Genomic DNA, 19,038 nt, shown 5'->3' on the forward strand with positions numbered 1-19,038 from the left:
ACCGACACCGTCCACCGCCCTACCGACACCGTCCACCGCCCTACCGACACCGTCCACCGCCCTACCGACACCGTCCACCGCTCTACCCACACCGTTCACCGCTCTACCGACACCGTCCACCGCCCTACCGACACCGTCCACTGCTCTACCGACACCGTCCACCGCTCTGCCCACACCATCCACTGCTCTACCCACACCGTTCACTGCTCTACCGACACCGTCCACCGCCCTACCGACACCGTCCACCGCTCTGCCCACACCATCCACTGCTCTACCCACACCGTTCACTGCTCTACCGACACCGTCCACTTTCAAGGTAGAGTAAAGTTATATAAAAAAAAAAAGTGACATTTGTTTTATTTTATTTTCATAAAATTTACATTACTATTTAGTTAGGCCTTGCTAGTTAATTTCTTAAAAAAAATAAAAATAAAATGAAGGACACTGAACCCTGGTGATCTTTGATCTCTCCCATGTTGTTCAGGTAGGTCTCCACCTCCGAAAGGCTGCCTACCCCTGGCATAGATAAATAGATCTATGGATAAAATAGACTTTAAAACGCATAAGGGTTGATTTACTAAAGGCAAAAATCCACTTTGCACTACAAGTGCACTTGGAAGTGCAGTCGCTGTAGATCCGAGGGGGGCATGCAAGGAAAATAAAAAACAGCATTTTAGCTGGCACATGATTGGATAATAAAATCAGCAGAGCTTCCCCTCATTTCAGATCCTCCCCTCAGATCTACAGCGGCTGCACTTATAGTGCAAAGTGGACTTGCCTTTCGTAAATAACCCCCCATTATGTGGATTCTCAGATGTAGTTTATGGCAGCCATAAATCTCAGAGCCTTGACTATTGCACCATGAGTAACAGAGCTCAGGAGATCTTCTAAGTAAGACAAACAGAGGTTTTTGAATGAAATGTTTTAGTTTTACTACCCAACATGACACCTGTCAATTGTAAAACACCCAGACAACGAATCCACGCAGAGCCGTGTACTGTGTCTTTCCTGCAGAGAGAAGGAAGTGCCCACTAGTTTCTTATCTTATCTAGTTGAAGGTAAACCTCCACTCTGGTTCCATTGCCGTTGCAAGGTGTGTTGCTACCTGTGACCTTCACCAAGTACACACGCGATGGTGACAATGCAAAGACCCGGTGATCTTTGGTGGCCCCATAATAAAAAGTGTCCAAACTAGAACCTTAGTGGCAGGATCATCAGGTATTCTGTTAATTTAAGGTGATGATTTAGATTGAAAACAAGTTTTAAATAATACTATAGAGGCATAAAGAGCGTTCTCAGTGACCGCACACCATACCAAGCCGTACAGTGCCTTGAAAAAGTATTTGTACCCCTTGAAATTTCCCACGTTTTGTCATGTTACAACCAAAGACGTAAATGTATTTTGGGATTTTATGTGATAGACCAACACAAAGTGGCACATAATTGTGAAGTGGAAGGAAAATGATAAAATGGTTTTCAAATTTCTTTACGAACAAATATCTGAAAAGTGTGGGGGGTTACATTAGTATGGCGCCCCCCGGAGGCAATACTTTTTAGAACCGTCTTTCTCTGCAATTACAGCTGCAAGTCTTTTTTGGGGATGTCTCTACCAGCTTTGCACATCTAGAGAGAGACATTTTTGCCCATTGTTCTTTGCAAAATATCTCAAGCTCTGTCAAATTGGATGGAGAGCGTCTGTGAACAGCAATTTTCAAGTCTTGCCACAGATTCTCAATGGGATTTAGGTCTGGGCTGTGAATGGGCCATTCTAACAAATGAATATGCTTTGATCTAAACCATTCCATTGTAGCTCTGGCTGGATGTTTCGGGTCGTTGTCCTGCTGGAAGGTGAACCTTCGCCCCGGTCTCAAGTCTTTTGCAGACTCTAACAGGTTTTCTTCCAAGATTGTCCTGTATTTGGCTCCATCCATCTTCCCATCAACTCTGACCAGCTTCCATGTCCCTGCTGGAGAAAAGCATCCCCACCACATGATGCTGCCACCACCATGTTTCACGGTGGGGATGGTGTGTTCAGGGGGATGGGCAGTGTTGGTTTTCCGCCACACATAGCGTTTTGCTTTTAGGCCAAAAAAGTTCAATTTTGGACTCATCTGACCAGATCACCTTCTTCCACATGTTTGCTGTGTCCCCCACATGGCTTCTCACAAACTGAAAACAGGACTTCTTATGACTTTCTTTCACCAATGGCTTTCTTCTTGTCACTCTTCCATAAAGGGCAGATTTGTGGAGAGACGACTAATAGTTGTCCTGTGGACAGATTCTCCCCCCTGAGCTGTGGATCTCTGCAACTCCTCCAGAGTTACCATGGACCACTTGGCTGCTTCTCTGATGAATCCTCTCCTTGCCCGGCCGGTCAGTTTAGGTGGAGGGCCATGTCTTGGTAGGTTTGCAGTTGTGCCATACTCTTTCCATTTTCGGATGATGGATTGAACAGAGCTCCGTGAGATGGTCAAAGCTTGGGAGATTCTTTATAACCTAACCCTGCTTTAAACATCTGCACAACTTTATCCCTGACCTGTCTGGTGTGCTCCTTGGCCTTCATAATGCTCTTTGTTCACTAAAGTTCTCTAATAAACTTCCAAAGGCTTCACAGAACAGCTGTATTTATACTGATATTAAATTACACACAGGTGGACTCTATTTACTAATTAGGTGACTTCTGAAGGCAATTGGTTCCACTAGATTTTAATTAGGGGCATCGGAGTAAAGGAGGGCTGAATACAAATGCCCCCCCACACTTTTCACAAATTTGTAAAAAAATGTTGAAAACCATTTATCATTTTCCTTCCACAATTATGTGCAACTTTGTGTTGGTCTATCACATAAAATACATTTACGTTTTTGGTTGTAACATTTAACAAATTTGGAAAAATGTCAAGGGGTATGAATACTTTTTCAAGGCCTTGTATATCAGAAAGATAACATCAGCCTCAGCTCACTCCATCTAAGACAGGCTTCTGATGTGTTTTGCCCCATCCCTGAGGCTTAGTCATGGAAGTGGGGGTTTCCCCCATGGCACAAGAGATTTATCCCATACCGCTGATGCAGGAGAAAAAACAAAAAAACAAACAAGCCACACCATATAGTGGATAGGAGGAGTGGCGGAAGGAAGGAGCGATCTGTGTGGTATGTAATGTATATCTCTATAGCAATAACCACTTACAGAGTCTCCATATGCGATAATAAGTAATAATAAAGTAAGACACTCCTACGTATTGGTATATTAGAGATGTAAATACACAGCCACCCCCCTCTCCATGACTAAGCCTTGGTGGGCGGTTGAAACGCGTCGGCGACCATATCCTAGACGGAGTGAGCTAAGGCAGGTACCATCTTTCTGACATACAGCTTGGTAAAGTGTGCGGTCTTGGAAATACTCTTTGCTCCTCTGCAGTATAATTTGAGTAGAGTTGGGATAGACTCGGTTCACCCTTCAGCGGAGCCCACCGATCAGGACTTCGGGAATCCTGAATGGAGATCCTAAGTTGCATTAAGCTCCACAACTTTTAAATAACTCTGTAAAAAGATTATACGAGATAGTTTAAGCCCTAAATCCAATTGGATCAGTCAAGATTCTTGCCTAGCGTTGAGTGGCCTTGTATCGGGGCTGGCAAGACAATTTCCCCCAAGAACAGCATCTCACCGGCTTGCCCCCCCCCCCCCAAGGAGGCCGCCATGGGACGCTGGGAAGTGATCTTGGTTTTCTAAATGTTGCTTTTCCCTTTTGTATTTTTATTTGCGCGCTATTATTTCTATTAGCAAAAATAAATAAATCAATAAATAAAAGCCCACATGGTTAACTTCAAACACATTGTTCCCACTTTCCTCCAAGCGATACACGTTCCAGCAAATAATATAGGACAATCCCGATAAAACAGGTGACATCTGGCAGATCAGGTTCTGTAAACTCATCTAAAAAAATGTGTGGGCGACCCTGGGTGTACTCATCTCTTCCCGTAATTCTCATTCCTAGCTCCTCCTTGTAGAAGTAGAGAGTGGTATTGCAGATAATAATTGCCAACTAAAACTCAGCACCAGCATAAGAGAGCAAAGACGTTGAACGGAGAGTTGGGAAATCGCATGGTATCTAGGAATGTACCACACAATGAAAACACAGTAAAACCCACCAGAATATCTTGAAATTCTTCTTTGCTTTGTATCATCCGTACTTCAATATGTCTTTCTGACGTAGTTTTCCACTGTGCCCGCCGGCGCTGCCTGCCGTTCATAAGTAGGAGTTCTTCACAAGTCAGAGGTTCCTAACTCGGGGACTCAGGGCCAATAGACAACCCGGGAGGAATAAGCCTATGCCTGATAATATTTTATTTTATCTTACATTAACTTTTATTTTCATTTTTCTTTTTTTTTTATTAGTTTTGTTTGTTTTAAGTTCTACAAAAAACAAGGTTATAGGTGCCTAACACTAGGTATTATATGTACGTACATGTCTGATATTATGTATAACTCTAGAATGGGGAAATGTGTACCCCCTTTATTGTAAAACAGTTACCCATTATTCTTGTCAATAAAAAAAGTTTGGATTAAAAAAAAATGACAATTACAAAATACAATAAATTATATTGTAGTAGGGGATAGAAACAAAAAGCATATAAAAAGAAACAAACAAAATTTTTATTACAAAATGACAATTACAAAATACAATAAATTGTATTGAACCTGAGATCGATGGAGAAAAAAGTGGCAAAAAAAACTTTACAAAGAAAGTAAGTATTGTATGTATTTTGTAATAAAATGTGTTTGTTTCTTTTTATATACTTCAGTACTTTTTTGTTTCTATCCCCTACTCATACCCCTACCAGCACAATCCCTTTAAGGGCATCCTTTTTTTTCCAAATTGTTACAATATGGGATGTGGTAGGAGTTTTTCTGGGAATTAACTCTTATGCCGCATACACACGATCGTAATTTTGGCCAGCAAAAGACAGATGAGAGATTTTCATCGAAAAAATGCCACCGTGTGTATGCTCCACACTGGCCGAAATTTGATAGCATGTTCTCAATTTTCCCGATGAAAATTCCGATCGTGTGTATGCAATTCCGACATGCAAAAAACTCATGCACGCTCAGATTCAACTACGAGATGGAAGCTATTGGCTACTAGGTATTGAACTTCCTTTTTCTAGTCCGGTCGTACGTGTTGTACGTCACCGCGTTCTTGGCGGTCGGAATTTGGTGTGACCGTGTGTAGGCAAGACAGTTTGAGCGGAACAACGTCGGAATTCCGACGGGAAAACCATCAGACCTTTTTCCGACGAGAATGTCGATTGTGTGTATGCCGCGTACAAACGACCGGACTTTCCGGCAGACTAGGTCAGACGGAATCAGTACATCGGACAATCCGATCGTGTGTGGGCTAATCCGATTGTTCTTCGTTTAAAAAATCCCACGGACCTAGAAATAGAACATGTTTCAAATCTGTCCGACTGACTCAATTCCTATCAGGAAAACGGTTCGTCTGTGTGCTGGTCTGACGGACCAAATACGACGCAAGGGCAGCTATTGGCTACTGGCTATTGAACTTCCTCTTCTAGTCCCGTCTTACGTCATCACGTTCAAAACTAACGGACTTTCGAACGGACTTAGTCCATTCGTGTGTGGCCAAGTCCTTTTGTTCGGAGAGTCCATCGGGAAGACTGTCGGACCTAGTCTGCCGGAAAGTCCAGTCGTGTGTACGCGGCATTAGGTGATTTCTCTTGATTTATTTATTGTTCATTTAATGAAGGTACAACATTTAGCAACATATTGCTACACTTCGTGGCGCCCCTCTTCTCTTTTATATTCTTGAGCTCCTGCTGGATTTTGCTTCCAATCCCCTTGTGGAGGCTTCCAGTTGTGGATGGACATTTAATAGTTTTACATTGCTATAATCTTTTTTATATGGACTATAAACTGAAGGATTTATGGATAAATGGTTGTGGAACGAATCATTTGAGTTTCCATTATTTCCTATGGGGAAATTCGCTTTGCTATACGAGTGCTTTGGATTACAAGCATGCTTCTGGAACGAATTATGTTCGCAATCCAAGGTTTTACTGTACCAACCTCTAGGACCTCCTAACCACTTAAATAGTGGGCACTTTCACCGCCTTCCTGCCCAGGCCAATTGTCAGCTTTCATCGCTGTCACACTTTGAATGACAATTGCGCGGTCATGCTGCACTGTACCCATATGACATTGTTGCAATTTTTGGAGACAAATAGAGCTTTCTTTTGGTGCTATTTAATCACCAGTGGCGGTTTTTATTTGTTGTTAAACGAAAAAAAGACCAAACATTTTGAAAAGAAAACGATTTTTGTTTCTGTTATAAGGTGTTGGAAATTAACCAGTTTTCTCCTTCACTGATGGGCAATGATGAGGCGCCACTGATGGGCACTGGTGAAGTGCCACTGATGAGGTGCCACTGATGGGCACTGATGAGGAGGCACTAATATGCGGTACGGTTGGGCAGCTTTTATGGGCACTGATAGGCAGCAATGATGTGCGGTACTGATGGGCGATGACGGGCACTAAAAGGTATCACCGATGGGCACTGATTGGTATCACTAGTGGGCATCGCAGATGGGGCTGCACTGATAATTATCGGCTCTCCTCTACTCACACTCTGTCAGAATGAATAGAGGAATGCCGATAACAGGCACTACCTTAGTTACGCTGCGATTGGACACAGCTGATCACATGGTAAAGAGTCTACGTCATAGGCTCTTTACCGGAGCGACACACCGCACTACTGATCCCCGGGGGGCACACACAAGCGGTTTGTTCTGAAGGATGTCATATGACGTCCAGTCAGTACGGGAGAGCCACCATCCGGCCGTCATTTTGCTATAGGCCGGGCAGGATGTGGTTAAATCGGTATTAAATCCAAAAGCCAACATTTATTGTATTGCAGCTTACCAATTCTGAGATGCAATGGCTGCATTTGTTTTCTTTTTTTAGGCTTTCTCTCGTCTATTTTCATCCGGTGATCCAGCCAGTAAGCCTGACGTTTTTTTTCAAAAGCACAAGCTTTTGCACAAGCTCTCCAGCAGAATGCATCAGTCACAGGGATGAGACAAACCATTTACCACTGGGCAATGATACCAATGATTGATGATGATAGAATGATAGAATGATTCAGCTTGATATGATAGAATGATAATTCAGCTTTTCTATTTGCAAAACCTTTATCCCAAAAGAAACACAACTGTAACTGATTATAAAGTTTTAACTGGAGTTTGGCTTCAGTTTGTTAGTGTATTTAAATCTGCTAGTCCTCCGAGCACTCCCCCCCCCCCCAGACGGACAATGCTGTTGCCCACCCGCCGTGCTCCTTCATCCAGAGTGGAGGTGCAGTAGGTGTACTGCTTGCCAGTTCACAAGGTGAAAACAGAGGGGAAAACCCCACAAAAAAAAGAAAACGAATGCAGACGCCACATCTAATGATCGGTAAGCTGCAATATATTACATTTTTGGTTTTGGAGTTAACATTGCTTTAATTGGTTTGATAATATGGTGCGGTATGAGGTTGTTCTTTATGTATGAGAACACCATGAAACTTCCTTTTTTTAATTTATTTTGTATTATTTATATAGAAATACCGTAATAATATATAATTTTTTATTTTTATTTTCTTATCCTGTGTTGTATACACTGTAGTGATACGGTTATATCAATCATTTACTGGTTGTGTGATACTCCGAAAGCCTTGTTATAAGACACTGGTAAATAATTAATCCCACGGTCATTCTTGCCACCCTACTGGTCTTACTGGTTATTTTTATTAATTTTTAAATATCACATAAAAAAAAAAGGTCAAAAGTTTTCCAGTGTTATCGCTATGCGGGAAGGCGCCATTTGGCTTAAAGCTGAAGTTTAGTCACATTTACAGTTTAGATACATTCTGCCTTCCCCAGTTCCTCTTTGTCTCCTCATCAACACGCTTATTACATGGTCAACCACCTGCCAACCGTTTACAGTAAATATACTGCAAGCGGGCGGCAGGTGCAGGCTTAACAACGTACGTGGGTTTGGGCTGCACCTACGCGCGCCCCCTGCTGTGACTGGACACAGCACGAGTCTGGCAGATCTGCGGTGTCCAATCACAGCACAGAGTTTTGTGCTTACAAACACACCGAACAACAATCTGGCTGTTTCTGCTCCCTGAAAAGCAGGGAGGAAAAAAACAGCCAGATCAGAACAGCTGTTTTTTCAGCTGGAACTTGGAGGAACTCCATTCCCCCACCTCTGTCTTGGACCCTCTTCTCCCTCTTCTCCCTGTGCTTCCCACTATCACTTGTAAACACAGCAGTCCGGCTTCTGTGTTTACAAGCGACAGCTTGTCTCCCAACCACACCACACCCATAGATCTGATCTTCTGAGCAGCTCCCACTGAGTGCAGGATGGGCACAAGGGAGACGCAGGTGCCCGGGGGGTGCGGTGTTGATGCGACACCACGCACTAAATGACCTCCCTAGTAAGTGAGAGAGGCAGAGCCACCTACAGTGTGTGGGGAGGTACTACAGAAGAAGAGGGGGTGAAAGTGAGCTGTGAATGGAGCAATGGTGGTTGGTGGTATATCATGCAACCCTTCCCCCCCCCCCCTCCACCAGCTCCACACTTACCCCATCTAGGTCACAGACAGCGCTTCCTCCGGGCTACAGGTGGCAGCTTCCCCTGTGCCCCCCCTCCTCTTTGGCATCATAGCGGCTTCTGCCGTGCGTCTCTTCCCTCCTAGGCCAAGGATAGCTTCTCCTTTCGGCCAATTGGTTGACAGGCCTCGGGACCAGCTTCCTGATGGGCCGGGAGGAGAATCAGGAAGACACTAGCGAATGTTCATTTGCTTTTGTCACACAACTGGGTGGGATCTGCGCCCCGAGCCCACCCTTTTTTTGAAGCCTAATGGAGCCTCTTAAAGCCCGCTTCTCCTACTTTCCCTCCCGCAGGCATTCAGAGGCTGCAGGAGGAAAATTGAGAGGTTGAGTCTTCTATATGCATCCGCTCCTCCTATCCCACTACTTTCTGTTGCCCCCCTGTGCTCTCCAGTCCCCCCCCCCCCCAGTGTTCCCCAGCCCCCCAGCCACCCTTGCTCTCAGGCCTCCCCGTGCTCTCAAGCCCTCCCTGTGCTCTCAAGCCCCCCCTGTTCCCTTCTTCCCCCCATGTGCTCCCCCTACCATTTATTTTTCCCGGGGGGGGGGGGGGGGGAGAAGAGGCCGGGATATATGTCATGGGCTTCTCAGTCTTAAATGTCCAGGCCTATTTTTTGCCCCATTCCAGGCCTGTCATATACCAAAGGGTCTTGGGCCACCTGTTGGGCATCAGGGTACCCGATGATGTTGGATATACTGGAAAGACCGAGTTAATACCTGGAAGTGTTACACTGACGCATTACTTGACAAGCACGCATCTAATGCTCGCTGCACGTTGTGGATTTAATATATAACCAGAGTAAACAGCGGGGTGTCTTATAGCTCAGCTTTCATTTATAGAAAATATTCCTCCAACAAACCCAGCAGGTCTGACTTCTGCCAGCGGTATCGGGGATTGTGTTTAAACGATATTTCAGGTTTCTCTGGCAACTAATGACAGTAAATGGAAACTGAACTATCCTTTACGCCACAGAAAGGAAAATTCTAAAGAGTATTATCACCCCGTGTAATCATTTTATACTTGGGGCAGAGTAAACACAGCCGTCTGTTTTCACTCGTATTCGCTCCCTGACCTGCAACTGCAGCTCCCTAGAAGAAAAAAAAGGGAAGCCAGGAGCAGGACTTAAACATGGAAGCACAAGAACGCACCTGCAGGAGCTCTGCATGAGAATGGGGCGAGAACCAGCCACCGAAAGGTCTAGACGAGCCGTTTTCACATGCCCGGGACCGTAAACTCCCGCCGGCCACTGGGAAACGGAGGGGACCCGAAATGACACATTATTTCGTACGGCAGCACCCCGTTCCCTCTCCAGCTGCATGGACCAAGATGGTGCCACCACGAGTTCCTCCGGTAAGCGCCGCAGCCTCTAGTAAGAGAAGCACATAGGCGGGAGAGGCTGCTGCTGCAGAGGGGGATTTCCCTCATCTCACTCACAGGTCACCTTCTCCTATACAATCCCCTGCAATCCCACATACAGACTCACAGCTAAGCGTGGAAAATGAAGGGGGAACAAGCGGCCACACAGAGGGATCCCTAAGGGATATAGTGCCAGGTCTGCCCACCAAGCAAGACTTACATGCCATGGCAGCCATGAATGCTCTCACGCGGGAGCTGCACGATCTGTGACAGCAAGTTGACACGGTGGAGGAGAGGGTGACGCTTTTGGAATCCTCCACCACCACCACCGATGCCCGCATTACTAATTTAGAGACAGAGCACCGGGTCTTCCACCGCCATCTTGTTGATGTACAACTGCAGCTTGACGATGACGAAAACAGGATCAGGCAGAACAATCTGCACCTCAGAGGCATCCCTGAGGCCACCATGGGTCCAGATCTCCACACCACTGTAACAGCTATCCTAGACCAGGCCCTGGGTAAGCCCCCTACCTCTGAGTTTGAACTGGATAGGGTTTACCATGCACCGGGCCCCAGGGCCCCACCCTCGGAAACATGGGGCTCTTATACCATGGATCTACCACGTGATGTTCTCTGCAGGGTGCACTTTTATACCATAAAGGAAGAAATCCTATGCTTGGTTTGGGAAAGGGGCCCCGGTTGATTTGATGGAGCCTCCATACGGATCTTCCCTCATATCTCCAGGCAAATCAGAGTCATGCGAGGACTTCTGCGACCTCTTCTTGAGGTGATACGGGAAGCTGAAGCCACTTATCACTGGGGCCATCCCTTCCACCCGATTGCCAGGACTCAGGAGGCAAGGATCAGAGTTCCATCTCCGTTCACCAGACCAACTCCCAGACCTGATAAGTTTCATTGCCAATCCGGCTGTCATTGTCCCTAACTGGTTTGATTACTTGCTATCTCAGGAGACACTGGGTCCACCTATGCCCAGACTGCAATGGATCAGACGAAGGTGTTCACGCGCCTCAAGTCGTGAGGTTGCCAGATCCCACCTGACATCCTCTGAAGCTTGACCCTTTCCTCTAATCTACTGACTGGTAAGACTGTGCAATATCCATTCGTACGATCCCTATCGGAACAGAAATGGCAGCTCTCAAGATCCTAGCTGACTTTGGGATACGTTTACGCCGACACCAGAGACCACTTGGATAAATGTCCCTGCATGCTTCCAATAGAGGCATAACTTAATATCCAATGCAGACTACTACACAAGGGGGGTCCCCCTCTGTGGATCGAGGGGGGGGGGGGAATTTTCATCTACAGCCTGTGGCACTAGGCCGTGGCTGGAGATGGAAAACACTGTTCTGTTTACCACTCCCCCCTGTCTGCCCGCACGGAGTCCCATCACTTGGTAGATCCTCCCCGGCGCATCATCACTGTATGGTCCCGGATGTTTGCCTAGGAGTCTTCCATGGCACGATGGTATAGTGTGCCTACCACTCTGGCACCGCTTTTTCCCGCAAGTCCCTAGTCTGTGCTGGCGATGTGGCACAGAGGAGGGAACGATGCTACACATCTTCTGGGACCTCTCCAAAATCAGACCTTTCTAGCTGGAGGTGACATGCACGATCAGGCACCTGACCAATGCTACCCTGGGGATGGTTTGCTTGGCTGATCCTCTGGGCCAGACTTGCTTTGCTTCCTAGTCGGGGGGGGGGGGGCACTGCTTCACCTGTCTACCCTTCTACCTTTCCACCTACATACCTCACTTCCCCTCCCACCTCTCCCACTGTTAGGGAGACCTGACGCCCCCCCCCCCTCCACCTCACCCCTTGTTCGCCCCTTCCTAAGCCGTACCCATTCATGGGCTGGTTTAGCCACATAATGTGAATAACGTGGTTTAGATCGCCCGTGTTATTGTGCCCCATGACTGGGCCCAGCTGGTTCTCGGAAAGCTTGCCTCCCGATCAGCTCTGAGTGTCTATCATACAGTACAGCTCTGGATGCCATACTACCAGTACTGGGTTACTAAGGCAACAGTCTGGAAGCCTCCCCGGTGAAGCCCACCGACAACTTCACCCCACAGCTTCGCTTCTCCAATGCCTACTACAGTGTGTATGGGGGGGAACTGATAACTGACCTTGTTATTCCTAACATATGACCCTTTTTTTGTTTCACGTTTCTGTTTTTATTATAATCCCTGTCATCTGTTTTTGACTGTTAAATGCATCATTCTGAAAATAAATTAAAAAAAAAAAAAAAAAAAGGAAGCGAACGATCAAGATGTGAGAGTAGGAGGCGAGCGGTGTGCAACATTACCTTTCTAGAGGTCGAGCGCGCAGGAACCGATGTAGATCATCTGGATGGAGTCCCAAAAAAAGGGGGGCACTGCGCTGTTAACCACTTCAATACCGGGCACTTATACACCTTCCTGCCCAGACCAATTTTCAGCTTTTGGCGCTGTCGCACTTTGAATGACAATTGCGCGGTGACGCTACACTGAACCAAAATGACATTTTTATAATTTTGTTCCCATAAAGAGAGTTTTTTCTTTTGGTGGTATTTGATCACCTCTGCGTTTTTTTTATTTTCTGCTAAACAAATAAAAAAAAAAGATCAAAAATTTTGAAAAAATATTTTTTTTTTGTTTCAGTTACAAAACTTTGTAAATAAGTAAGTTTTCTCCTTCACTGATGGGCACTGATGGGGCTGCTCTGAAAGGGCACTGATAAGGCGGCACTGATGGGCAGTGATGAGGTGGTACCAATGAGGTGGCATTTTTGGGCACTAATATGCGGCACTGATGGGGCACTGTTAACAGCACTGATGGGCACCAATATATTTCACTGCGTCGCTGCCTTCCAACTACAGTTTTGGATTTTCCTTATATGATGGAATGATGAAATATGCATTTCCCCAAGTCCCATTGCTAAATATTGGTTACATAATAGTATTATTGTAACATCTCTCTATTAGTAATTCTGGTCATTTTTAAAGAATTTGCAATACATTTTTGTATATGTTTTTCTTAATAAATAATTTTTGATACATAGAACGTATTTTGTCAAATTGTGCCTAAAATGGTCCGAAGTCCCTCTTCTGTTTTTTCTATTCAATCTAAAGGATGTGGCACATTTTGTATTGATTTGTATCCACACTATGTGTGATGATACAATGAAACTTATTGATTCTGGGCACTAATAGGTAGCACGGATAGGCGGCACTGATAGGTGGTGATAGGTGGCACGGATGGGCATGGATGGCCACTGATGAACTGTAATGTATTGTACTGATGGCTGTCAATCTGTGCCAAGCAATAATGCCTGACAATCAGTGATGCCATTGTGGGCACTGATTGCCATCCCTGGTGGTCTAGGGTGGCATACCTGGTGGTAGACAAGAAAGAAAAGCAAAAACTTCTCCTGCGCTCTGGTGTCGAGGTCTTCACTGTGTGGTGTAATCAGCTTCACATGGTATCGTCTTGCAGCCCTCCTCAGAATAATGGGTATTCAGAAATTAAAAGAAGCGAAAAAAAAAGGGGGGGGGGGGCGCACCGACCTAGTGCCTTACCACTGATATGTGTTTTATTTGAATAAAGCTCTAACAAAATGAATACTCACAAACGAGTATTGATAAAAGGCATAATCAATACAGCAGAGTCCACTCCTTCGAACATCAACCAGTGACATCAAGTCCAGGCTTGTTGATGTTCAGTGGAGTGGACTTTGCTGTATTGATTATGCCTTTTTTTTAATCAATACTCGTTTGTGAGTATTAATTTTGCTCAGCTTTAATCAGTGGTAATGCACTAGGTCGGTGCGCCCCCCTTTTTCTTTTTGATACCTGGTGGCGTCCCTGGTGGTCCAGTGTGGGCATCCTTTGGGGGGGGGGGGGCTGCACTGATAATCAATCAGCACAGACCCCCCCCCCCCCATCAGAGGAGCAGCCGACTGGCTCTCCTCTACTCGCGTCTGACAAACACAAGTGAGGAAAAGGCTCTTCCTGTTTATATCGTGATCAGCCGTGATTGGACACGGCTGATCACATGGTAAAGAGTCTCCGTCAGAGACTCTTTACCTAGATTGGAGTTTCGGTGTGCCAGACTGACATTTGGGCCAAAATGTTTGGCATTATGACATTTTTCCCAGTCCTATTGCTGGCGTGTTCAATAAATCTACGCTATGTTTTCATTACTGACTGTGTGGCGCTTCATCTAAAGTCCCAACGGGAAAAACTTGGTATGTTAATGGGGATGGAGGCGCCCCACAGGGTACTACCAACCATATCCTTTTTTCTCCCTCCTGCTGGGTACCCCCCACAGCAAGCAGCTTGCTATGTGAGGCACCTAGGCTCAGGTAAGTATTAGGGGGGCTGCTGCCCCCCCTTGTGTGGAGCAGCCCCCCCTAATACTTACCTGAGCTTCATCTCAATCCAGCGATGTTGCAAGAGAGCCTTTAGGGACTTTCTCTCCTCATTGGCTGAGACAGCAGCGGGGCTGCTCTCAATCAAATTAAGCCAATGAGGAAAGAGAGAGGTGGGGCTGAGCTGCGGCTCCACATCTGAATGGACACGCAGAGCAGCGGCTCCGCTCGGTTGCCCCCATAGCAAGCTGCATGCAGTGGGGTCACTCGGCAGTAGGAAGGGGCAAGGAGTGACAGCGGGGGACCCGAGAAGAGGAGGATCTGGGCTGCTCTGTACAAAACCACTGCACAGAGCAGCCATAAATACGTTTGTTATTTTTAAACAAAAAAAAAAACAAGACTTTAATATCACTTTAAATCTTAGATCTGATGGCTGCAATCGGTTCTTTTTTTTCTGCTTTCATTCTTCTAGTCTCATCTGGTGATCCAGCCAGCTAGTCTGTTGTTTTTCAAAAGCTCGGGGTTCTCCAGCAGGATGTTGTTTACATGGATCAGACAGAATCAGTTTACATGGATCAGACACACCATTTACATGGAGTGCAGCTTAAATTTGCTAGTGTATTTAAATCTGCTGGTCCATCTAACACTCCCCTCCCCCAGACCGATAATGCTGCTGCCCAGCGGTGCCCCCTGTGCTCTTTCATCCAGAGTGGGGGCGCTTTAATACATGAGGTGTGTTACTGGCCAGAATATAGAGTAGGGAGACTCAAATAGCCATGCTTCAGCCAATCCCTGGAAGGAGGAATTCAGAAGGTGGCTGGGGAGGCGATAAATGTTTGGGAGGCCTTGCCAGACTGTGCCTCTTCCACTGAAACGCCAGGCATCCAATAGGATTGCCTGACACTTTGGCCATTCGGGAGACAGGTCTCACTGATCTGCCTCCTGATTGGCAGGGAGGAACATTAGTGTAAAAATAGCTAAAATGTATTTACTACCATCACACAACAGGGTGGGATCGGGACGCCATGCTCTGCACCTCAAGCCCACCCATATTTGAAGCCTATTAGAGCCTCTGGGTCTAATCCCGTGCCTCAAAAATCCACCCCCCCCCCATTGGAATCCATGCACCCGCTGCTCCGATATGTACATCAGGGGGCCAGACGCATGGATAGGAAGGGCGGTGCCTGTGTGACCCTAGTGGAAGGGCCGCCACTGCCTGTTGGGGTACTTGAGGACAGGGTTGAGAACCACTGCCCTAGAACACACGTGTCAAACACAAGGCCCACGGGCCCGAATGCAGCACGCCATGGACATTTCATGTGGTCCTTACAGCTGTGTACACCCCCTCCTGTCTGCCCCCACCTTGCCACAGCAATTGGTAGCAGACAGGACAGAACTCCTTCCTACAGATCCTGCGCTTCACTGTGCCGCCGCACCCCCTCTGGTTTTAGCAAATAAGCAGCCTCTTGCAGCCTTCCTCTGGTCCTCCTCCAGACCCTGCACTTTCTGATTCCTAGCTTCTTCCCGGTCGCAGCACAATGTAAGGAGGGTGCACCGTGACATAAGGGAGGGTGTGGTACTCTTGAGCTCTGATGGTTGGGGGGGGGGGGGGGGGTGGCACTTAACATCTGATGTAAGGGGGGGAGGGATTGTGCTCTGGATATCTAGTTTTACAGATGCCCTTTGAGAGCAACCATAATGCTGATGCAGCCGATGATGAAATTTAGTTGCCCTAGAGCCATTATTGTCGGTGTGCATGAGACTTGTAGTCTGTGGTAGCAAGGGAGACCTGGGTTTCTCAATAGCGCCTCGGGGAGGGGGAAGCGCTACACCAGATATCGCAGATATCATATACACCCCTCCCCTACAACATGCCAACTGGACACACCTGTCCACCATCATTGCTCGATGAAAGGTCCTGTGCCAGCTACTCTCTTGTAGCCTCCGTTAGGTGTGTCATATTAAGATAACACCTCCTTCCCAGGAGACAAAGTGCTATGATTGTCTTCAATGAGGTTCATTAGCATTCCTACCTTGGAGCAAAAGTTCAATCTCCTGGCAGCCGTTCAGCTACTTCCTGGGAATCAAGGTGAGGTTTCAGGTCTTCTTAATGCCAGTCTCATAGACCCGTCACCCGTATTTGCATAGCCGGTTCTCCTCTTTACCTGTAGCAGAGGGCAGATGTTGGGGGGTGAGAAGGTGTGCAAGACGACTGCTAAAACACAAGCAGAAATTTTCAGTTGTTCAATGTATATTAAGTCAATAATTGCCATAAAAAGCCATAAACTAAACTAAACTGGGAAAAAAAGGGTACAAAATTAATAAATCAGTCAATGTTTTTTTTTTTTTTTCATGTAAAATATGACCTGGTATCAGCCTCCTCAGGGCCGTCTTTAAGGCAGGGCAAAAGGGGGAGCTGCCCTGGGCCCTGTCATTGTTGGGAGCCCAAAGCAGCTGCCTCATACTTGCCAACTATCCCAGTTTAAATTTCCTTGTCCCTTGAAGTTTTAGTCCTGTGCTGTGTCCCGATATCTCAGTGTGAAGGCAGGGCAAAAGGGGGAGCTGCCCTGGGCCCTGTCATTGTTGGGGGCCCAAAGCAGCTGCCTCATACTTGCCAACTATCCCAGTTTAAATTTCCTTGTCCCTTGAAGTTTTAGTCCTGTGCTGTGTCCCGATATCTCAGTGTGAAGTGCTGCTACTAATGCTGCCCAGCTCTGCCCTATTGTTGTATACAGGTGACTCACCTACAGACCCTGTGTTCACATGTAAATAACCGGCATTGATATGTAAATAGCAGCAGCAATAATTAAATAGCTGCGGTCAGCGGCATTGATATGTAAATAAAGGCAGCATTCAAATATACATCTTGCTCCCCTGCAGTGAGGAGATGATGTGCTGTAACTTCTAGCAACTAATCAGTGAGCCGTAATGTGTGCTGTAACCTCTAGCAACAGTCAGTAAGCAGTAATGATATGCTGTAACTGCTGGCAACCAATTGCAATTTCTGCCTGAACTGATACAGTAAACTGATTTTAAGTCTAGCTGCTATTTATTGTATATCTCAGAGCAGGTGGAGAGTGAAATTGCATGAGGGGGGCCCCCCCAAGAAAATTTTTGCCCAGGGTCCAATCAATGTTAAAGACAGCCCTGAGCCTCCTGCAACCTCAATTATTACAGAACTGAGACTGGGTTGTGCTGCAGTGTCCCATGTGCAAACAAGGGCGATGCTGATAGCAGGAGAGTGCAGAGAGATGAGCTCCTCCGTCTGCTGCTCCCCCTTCGTTGTCCAATCACAGGCTGAAGGGACAACACCTGACAATGCTCATTAACAGCTTCAATCCCGGCAGCGTTGATTTCAATGAAAGCATTTTAAATTAATACTATTTTAGTCTACTAAAATACGCCTAAAACGAAAACAATTGAGATGACTAAAATAAGACTAAAACTAAAATGGAATTTTAGTCAAAAGACTAAGACTAAAACTAAATTGAAATTTGACATAAAATTAACACTGGTCTGTAGTGCATGTTCAGGGCCGTCTTTAAGGCAGGGCAAAAGGGGCAGCTGCCCTGGGCCCTGTCATTGTTGTGGGGCCCAAAGCAGCTGCCTCATACTTGCCAACTATCCTGATTTAAATTCCCTCATCACTTGAGGTTTTAGTCCTGTGCTGAGTCCCAATACCTCAGTGTGAAGTGCTACAACTAATGCTGCCCAGCTCTGCCCTATTTTTGTGTACAGATGACTCGCCTGCAGACCCTGTGTTTACATGTAAATTGCCGGCATTCATATGTAAATAGTGGGGGCATTCATATGTAGATTGGGAATATCATGCCCCCCCCGAGGTCATATCCACAGTAATATCGAATCAACAAGCAGAAATCATGCGCTGTAACCTCTAACAACTAATTAGTGAGCGGTAATGTGTGCTGTAACCTCTAGCAACCAGTCAGTGAGCGGTAATGATACATTGTAACCTCTGGAAATCAATCACAATAGCTGCCTGATCTGATTTAGTAAACTGATTTTGAGTCTAGCTGCTATTTATTGTATGTCTCAGTGCAGGTGGAGAGCGAAACTGCATGGGGGGGGGGGGGGGCAAGAAAAGTTTTGCCCAGGGCATGGTGTTCATACTTCAATACCATAAATAATAACATATGAGATTTTTCACTCCAGCAGTACATAATGAGTTTGGAAATTGTAGAGAAAAACGTTCACTAATGCATTACAATTTAATTACACCCATTCGATTTTAGACGACTAAAATAAGTTTTAGTCGACTAAAATGACCTGGAGATTTTAGTCAACTAAATACGACTAAAACTAAAACAATTGCAGACGACTAAAATGGGACTAAAACTAAAATGCCATTTTAGTCCTCAGACTAAAATCAAATCGAAATTTGCTGCCAAAATGAACACTGAACCCTGGGCACTTTTATCCCCTTTCCTGCCCAGGCCAATTTTCAGCGCTGTCGCACTTTGAATGACAATTGCTTGGTCATGCAACACTGTACCCAAATGAAGTTTTTATCATTTTGTTCACACAAATAGAGTTTTCTTTTGGTGGTATTTAATCCCCGCTGAGTTTTTTTTATTTCTTGCAAAAAAAAAAAGAAAAAAAAAAAAATTGGAATAAAAAAAAAAAAAAAA

At 45.9% G+C, this 19,038-nt stretch overlaps 1 protein-coding gene and 1 long non-coding RNA gene across 5 annotated transcripts in view; one reads left to right on the forward strand and one right to left on the reverse strand.

Moving 5' to 3' along the window:
• Nucleotides 1-16,658, reverse strand: part of LOC143929658 (uncharacterized) — a 66,911-nt gene extending 50,253 nt beyond the window's left edge. The window contains exon 1 of the long non-coding RNA XR_013262558.1: nucleotides 16,423-16,658. This is a non-coding gene — a long non-coding RNA (uncharacterized LOC143929658). The remainder of the gene's footprint in view (nucleotides 1-16,422) is intronic.
• Nucleotides 1-19,038, forward strand: part of LOC143929657 (alpha-1,3-mannosyl-glycoprotein 4-beta-N-acetylglucosaminyltransferase C-like) — a 107,066-nt gene that overhangs the window by 44,428 nt on the left and 43,600 nt on the right. The gene's annotated exons all lie outside the window — the stretch shown is intronic.

This window comes from Lithobates pipiens, unplaced genomic scaffold (genome assembly GCF_037356315.1).
Source record: "Lithobates pipiens isolate NorthernLeopardFrog02 unplaced genomic scaffold, aLitPip1_a1.2 Scaffold_24, whole genome shotgun sequence".
Taxonomy (NCBI): Eukaryota; Metazoa; Chordata; class Amphibia; order Anura; family Ranidae; genus Lithobates; species Lithobates pipiens.